The sequence below is a fragment of the Dasypus novemcinctus genome, chromosome 10 (genome assembly GCF_030445035.2).
Source record: "Dasypus novemcinctus isolate mDasNov1 chromosome 10, mDasNov1.1.hap2, whole genome shotgun sequence".
NCBI lineage: Eukaryota > Metazoa > Chordata > Mammalia > Cingulata > Dasypodidae > Dasypus > Dasypus novemcinctus.
In genome coordinates, this window is record NC_080682.1 from 95,170,972 (window position 1) to 95,178,742 (window position 7,771).

The 7,771-nt window shown below is 35.7% G+C and overlaps 1 pseudogene; it reads right to left on the bottom strand.

Annotated features, from left to right (window-relative positions):
* Nucleotides 1–760: 760 nt before the first annotated feature.
* Nucleotides 761–2,104, bottom strand: LOC101441229 (olfactory receptor 52A1-like; annotated as a pseudogene).
* Between the last annotated feature and the right edge of the window lie 5,667 nt (nt 2,105–7,771).

A 7,771-nucleotide genomic window follows, 5' to 3' on the forward strand; every position in this document is an offset into this window, starting at 1 on the left:
CGTCCCAGTGGTAAATTTACTTGGCTAATAAGATATGTCATGCATACCCTGATTCTGTCTCTTCTCTCAATTTCTCTTCCAGGAATTTGAGTCCAAATGCCCATGAAACATAGCTACTGTGGTGATTTTATTACTGTATTAATATTTTCTAAAATAATACTTATAATACTGTAGATTCTTGAAAACAAAATTGAATTAATACAAGTCAATGGTGTAGGTAATGGAAAACTACTGATGTGAAAATTGAACACTTATGGGTTCATGTCTTTGTTAACGTAATTTCTGGAATGATCCTTAAAAAGTTATTTAGACTTTTTTCAGCATTCTCAAAAAAAGAGGCAGCAATTTCTTTTTCTCAGTATCAGAACACTCAGGAGCAATGAGCGTGGAAGTATTGACCCGCAATGTAAATAGAGGTAATTTATGAATCTTTACTCAGAATATTTCTATAGGAGAAAACTGAAGCAGAAGTATAAAATAAAGGGGTAAGGGGGGATATATACTCATTATTTAGATTTCTCTAAATAGTTAGAGAAAGCAAATAATTTACTTTCAAAATCCAGATAGGATCCAAGATCAAATTGAGTGATGACTATCATCATTCATGATGGCTATCATGAAATATGGTGATTTGAAAATAAGCTACTACGCCAGGAATATTTGAACAACAATTAAGTGGAAATTCCAAAGACCTCACTGAATAATTTAAATTTTCATTGAGTACTCTTTGCTGATCATAATGAAGAAAAAGGTAGATTAATCAGGTAATTTTTAAGTGCTGAATGTATTTGACCATGTGAATTCAGATCTGCTTGGTCTTTAAACCATATACAAGTGGATTGAGAAATGGAGGGAATAGCAAGTAAATGCTAGAAAAGAGGATATGGATGTAAGGAGGAATGTGGAAACCAAATCTTTGTTTAAAGAAGGAAAAAAAGGCTAGGAGGTAGAGTTGTAAGAAGACACAGATGTGAGGTATATAGGTACTGAATGCCTTAAACCTAGCTTCCTTCTGAGGCAAATGAAAAGCTGTGATAAATAACTGGATATAGGAAAAAGTGATGAATATGAGGTCAAACTCTGCTGTAGTAAAGGCCACAAACAAACCATAGATCTTGTTGATCTGGACCATTTTCTGCAGCTATTTTCACAATGGCCACATACTCATAATAGCAGTGAGAGATGACAATTTTATGATAAAATTGAAACCGACACTATCACCACAAGAGACGGAGTAACAAGAACTGCAGCCCTGAGTGTGACCACAGCTCCTATTTGAGTGACCAGCTGATGGATGAAGATAGTGGCAAATCTTAGTGGATAACAGATGGCAACATGTTGGTCAAGGGCCATGGCAAGCAGGATGCTGGACTCTGTGCACTAAAGCGTGTGTGTAAGAGACATTTGAAGCAGACAGGAATCAAAAGGGGGAGTGAGAAGAAGAGATGTGCTGTGGGGACATTTTCAGGACTTGGAGTTGTCCTGGGTGGTACTGCAGGCACAATTACTAGACATTGTATGTCCTCCCATGGCCCCCTGGGTATACTGGGGAAGAGTGTAAACTATAATGTGGACCATTGACCATGTGGTGCAGCAGTGCTCAGAGATGTATTCACCAAGTGCAATGAATGCCCCATGATGATGGAGGAGGTTTTTGTTATGGGAAGAGTGTGGTGACGGTGGTGGGGGTTATATGGGGACCTCATATTTTTTTAATGTAACATTTAAAAGAATAAAGACAAAGAAATTTAAAAAATTAAAAATTAAAAAATAAATTTTTTAAAAAAGTAAAAGACAAAAAAAAAAAAAAAACACAAAAAGATATCTCTGGCGTGTGGAATCAGAAGATTCCAAGCATCTTGGGCATTATGCTACTACCAAGGGCAATATCTGTTGTTCTTCGCATGCCTAGGAAAATGTACATAGGTTCCTAGAAGCCATGCTCAGATTTGATAATGAACAGAAGCAAGGGATTTCCAACCTTAGCAATGAGGTACATGACACAGAATGGAATCCCAATCCAGCACTGCACAGACTCTAGGCCTGGGATCCCTACTAGCATTAAAACAGATGGCATGAAGACTGTAATGATGGAAATGGTCATGGTTCTCTTGGTTTCCTATTACAACAAACTAAGATTTTCAGTCAGCACTAATATTTCAATTCTACTTCCTACTTTTATTCTATCTTACCATATTGAGTCATTCTGATTTTTGTACAAGTTTAGATCATATAATCTATATTTCTCATGTAATTGAAGGAAAAATGCAGATCCATGGAGACAAATCATTTTTTCTAGGGAGGCATCCTTAATCATTTGGCCATAATAATAAGTTACGGGTATGGCAGGCAGACTGTCTTTTGTTAGAAAGAGCTAAATCACCTTGTGTAAGGAAACAAACTTCTTACATGCCTGATAATTCCCTTCCAGACCTGTTGGAAAAAAAGTGTTGTTTCTTTCTTCGAAATTGCATTTTTAACAGAGTTTGAGGTGTCTCTCCATAGTCAACCCACATTCCAACTATTCCTATTGCAATCTTTTATTTCCAATTGTATTTTACTCAGAAGCTGTTTGAACAGGCAAATTCCCAAACTGTGACTAATTAATAATCAAGACTTTAAGATATTGATAGATCTGTATCTATCTAAATCATCTGAATCTATGTAGGTTTGGATGTCCTATGAAAATTATGTGACAGAAGAGGTTTTACAAAAAAATAACTCAAGGTTTTGGTTTGAGGAGCCTTGGAAAAAGATCCCTGCTTTTATTCAAATTACTAGTAAAATTTTACTTTGCTTTGCATATATTTCTAACAGCTGATATCCTTAAAACTAGCTGTATGCTTAAAATAGCAAGCATTATTAATTGAAATTCTGTAATTCACTCAGATATATACAGGAAAACCTCTACTTGACATGGAAAGGGTGGCATCAATTCAAGAGTGAGAAGACTCCATTCTGAGAAATGAACGGCATGAAAAAGATGGGAAATGGGTAATAAAGTCACAATAAGTACTGGTTCCCAGGGTTCAACTTCAGTGCTACCAGTAGAGTACTACAAATTAAGATCATCAGTTTTAAAGAGAGATAATCTAAGAAGTGGATCATTGTGAGAGTGTGTGCATAATCAATTTCATGAAAATAAATGGGTAAAAGGGAAAGTTTCTCAAAAGAAGTCAAATATAGAACTAGACATAGGACAAAATTTGGATATTTTAAATGATTTAGAATAGGGACAGAGAAAATGAAGAAAATTGAAAGACTTCTCAATTTTATTGTTGACTGTATTTTCAAAAATCTTGTTTGCTTATGTCTTGTCTGAGAATGTTCTGTTGTAAATAATCAGGTTTAATATTATATATCTGAGTCAAGAAATTCTCAAACAATACATTAGGAAAATGTATCAGACACTGTGAAGAACACAGTTGTGTTATTTCACTGTTTTTTTCCTCCAATAATGTAGGTTTCAAAACATGTAAGTAAATTCCTAAATCAGCTAACCACATATTGCTCTCCAATATACCAGTAATTGAAGAAACAGCTATGGTTTTATGCTGCTAAGTTTCAAGTAAAAGAATGAAGTCATAGAGGCTCTATGGAAAGCTTTACCCACCAGGTTCATTTTAGTATATCAATGAACTAAGTATTCTGATTTCAACAGGCTTGCCCAGATGACCTATTCTATGACTCCCCATTCACAAATTATTGACTCTTTCTAATAGGAGCAAATCGTTTCTTCTCCAATTGATACCAAAATTGGGATAGGATTCCTTCATGTTTTATCAGAGTGTCTTACATATCCCAGAGTAAGTTGCTGTGATGTAAGACTCACCTGAATATACAGATAGTTGGGTGGCAGGAGAGAAAGTCCACAAGCACATGAGAACTAATGAGTGGGATTGATTGGCTATTAGTGAAGAAATTGGCAGTGAGAAATTTGTGTCCTTTGGCCTAGTGAGGCTAACTCCTTGAAGATTGTTGAGAGTTTTGCTTTTTTTTTCACTTACCACTTTCATGATGTGTATGGTCCATTCTTCATATGCATCCCACTCAACCAATCAGTTCTCTTACTGGGGCTCCAGGCTCATTCACACTCTCTTGTGTTCTACAATGCCTTCTCTTTCTAGCTGTAGTCTCTGTAACAGTATCCAGATAATGCTGTGAATACAAAACCATTTGATGATGGGACCATATGCCAAAACTATATTCTGTCAATCCTCTGGGATTTCTCTTCACATTCTGCAACCTATACACTTCTCTTCTTCCACAGGTCTCTTGATCATGTTTGAGGGCTCATCCTCCATTAAAACTTGTAGCAAGCTCTCTGACATTCTGGGACCTACTAGAAACGTATTTAGCTCATTGGAGAATAAAGCTGCTAGCACCTGTTTTAATGTTTCATAATGATTTTGTAGAGAAGCAGGAGGAATTATGAACACCAGATGGGGTATTTTGCAGCCATTAGCCAAGACCTCTTGGAACTCAGCAGATTAAGTCAGCCCTTTGAGTTTACCCATAGAACTAATCTTTCTAGAATGATTTCTATACTTTCAGAAATTACCTGACTTTCTCCTTTAATCCTTCCCCACAGGCTAACAGCAGAAAACTCATGTGCAGAAGTTTTTTTAAAATAAGCTGATTTCCATTTTTGCTCTAATTGTTTGCAAAAAAGGTCCCTTGAAACACAGAGTGGTTCCTATGCAAATTCCAGTCTCTTCAAATAATATCCTTGGTACTTTTTCTATCACTTTGGTATTTTTGGAAAATATTCTATATCCATAAATTCCCTTTTATGACATACCGTATTTACCTTTTAGTCTCCTGCTGTCTCCCTCTTCACATTTTATTTCCTTGAAATTCTCTTAGAGAAGTTAGTAAAATTCCATGTGTGATCAATCCCAATGGACATTTATTAGTCCTATTATGTTGAGTTCTTTTCAGTATGTTCACTTTTGACTAATATTTCCTCCATTCCTCACTTTCTTTCTCTCTTGTTTCTGTCCTTCCTTATCTCTCTTCCTTCAGAAACAATTTTTATAGGGCACTTATGTGTGAGGAATCATGCCATGTTCTCATGATGCAAAAAATATGTAGAAAACATACAGTAACTCAGTAAGTTGTGCCCAGAAGGCCTACCAAATACAGTGATATTCCGAAGAAACCTCATGGGGGGGCCAGCAGCAGTCCACATGTCCAGTTCCAATGACAGCTGGTTGGGTAATTACTGAATTGTACTGTGGGAAGAGAAAGATTATATGGGGTTAGACAGCACAAAGAGGGGGTTTAACTAATGCATAGAGTAGCTCGAGGGTGCATGTGGCCTAGTAAATGATTAACATCATTTCACTCACTTTTCATGGAACCACTCAATGAGCTAATCTTAGGAGAGTTCCCCCCCTGCCTGTCCCAGTCATTTTGACGAAATGGATCTTCCATGTGGCCAAAGTGTAAGATGAAGCAGAAGTGCTGGTGTAGCATTGTTTGATGCAATGGGAATCAGGACTTTCTACACATGGAAATTGCCTGTGCCTTTCATACTTAAGAAGGCATTTTCATATTATGCAAAAGTATGCAACTTAGAGGTGCAAGAAATGTGAAATATTCACAAGTAATCCTTCCCATATTGTCAATTTGAGTTAGTGGGTCAGACTATTCATCTGTATCAGGAACTACTAGTAGGATGCCAGAATCTGTTTTTCAAAAGGTGGATAATTTTCCATTGCAGAAGTATGGCTATACTCCAGAACCTAGGTTAATGTATTGTAATCCACTAATTGGTGTATGTGTTAACTCTCATTTTTGATATTTTCTAACCACTTATATAACTGCCTAATACCATGCAATAGGATAGATCATATGACACAGCACCAGCATATTTTGCTTGGATCTGCTTAAAAATCCCCACCTGTTCTGGACTAAAAAAAACCCAAAAAACTGATAGTCTTTTTCATCACCTATTATGTGAGTCAAAGAACAATTTCTAGAGGTGGAAAAGGCTTTCTCTATAATTCCAAGAAACCTACCTAAATTTCTCTTTCTTTCATCATGATGAATGATGAAAAAATGCATTAATTATTATTTTTTTAATTTATAGGAAACTTCCCAGGATGCTCCACTAAATTTTTTCCTAAAAAGTTTTCTATTTTAGTGGGCACTTGTTTTTTAATAGAGTTTTACCATCCACCCTCATGGAACATATATACTTTAGCAAGGCCCTAATGTACAAGCTATTTCTACCTTGGATTATCAAGATAACGTTGTGCAATAGACTTATATGATGTACTACAGAATGTCCATTCTTTTCAGATCTCTTCAGGGACAGAGGACAAGAAAGGTGACTAATGTTCTGGAATTTGATATTATTGCTGATTGCACAATTTGCAAATATACTAGAAAACGATTTGTTGTATGAATTTTATCATATTTGAATTGTACCTCATTTAAAAAAGAATGCACTGTGCCTGGAATACATTTATAAACGTGTTTTGTAATTTTGGTCTTGGTGAATAGTTGTGGTAATGCAATTTGCTGACCAAGAAGTAAGCATCACTCAAATAGAAATGTAAATCTTTATTCTGGGACTATAAAAATATTACATGATTACAAGAGTGGATTCTGAAATACCCCTGTTGCCATACATCATTTTGTTGGTAAAAATATAAACAGTTCTATTGAAAGAATGCATATTTTCATGGAACTTTTGGCACAATTTTTCATGCTTAAGGCAAAGTGAATAACTGCCCAGAAAATAAAAACTGGTTATTTGCCACAGCAGCTACAAGGAAGGCTGAAAGTCCATCTCCATGAAGCCAATCAAACCAAATCACCAGTTCCAGAAGTCAAAGTGGAGAGACATCACCAGGTCTGTTTGCCATTACTCTCCGGTCCATGAGGAAGATCTGTACGAGCTTCTATAGAAAGTCCCACGATGATTACTGTAGTACTGAACAGTCAAGTGAATTATAGATTCTAATATGAGTGAGTTAACTGAACTTTAGTAAACTAAGGCAAAGTGAAAAATATAGCAAAAAATGACTCTATAATTCTAGTCTTTAAAAAGTTACTATCTTTTTATTTTTAGAGAAAATCCTCTCAACTCTGAAATTTCCCTAGTCTCTTTCTACTTCTGAAGCGTTATAGTCAGCTTCCACAGAATGAAGTCTACTTACAAAATTTCATAAAGTAAAGGATGTTTACTCTGTAGCACTTTGAATGAATAGTCTTCACTTTTTAAATTATGTCTCCTCTCTATAATAATGACAATCCAGCTCATGGAGTCAAAAAAATAACTAAATAAACAAGGCATTTGCCTCTTGTCCCCTTGATACTTTTTTTTACACAGTGAATGCTTCTCTGTTGACCACAGCAGTAGAACTATCTGAAAATCCTCTACTGAACTGCTCTGGATCTGTTCTGCCTCAAACAAGTGTAATTTTATTGGGCATATATAATCTCTTCTGTAAGATTCTTTTCTCATTCATTAAGTGTTTAATTATATTTAAGGATATAATATACCGTGTGGGTCATGAACGTGAAGGCAAATTAGCCATCTGATCCAGAAAGCAATTGCACAAAGAATGGGGTAACAAAGTGATAACTGTTATGAAAGCTTGAAGGAAAGCCAGAGATTCTAGATTGGGAAAAGGACAAAATTCCTTAATTAAAGGACACATTTAATTAATTTCTCAAAACTGAGTAAGTAGTTAGGTAGATAAAAATGTAAAACTGTTAGCATGCATAATAGTCACAGGGATAATACACAGAGGCATGA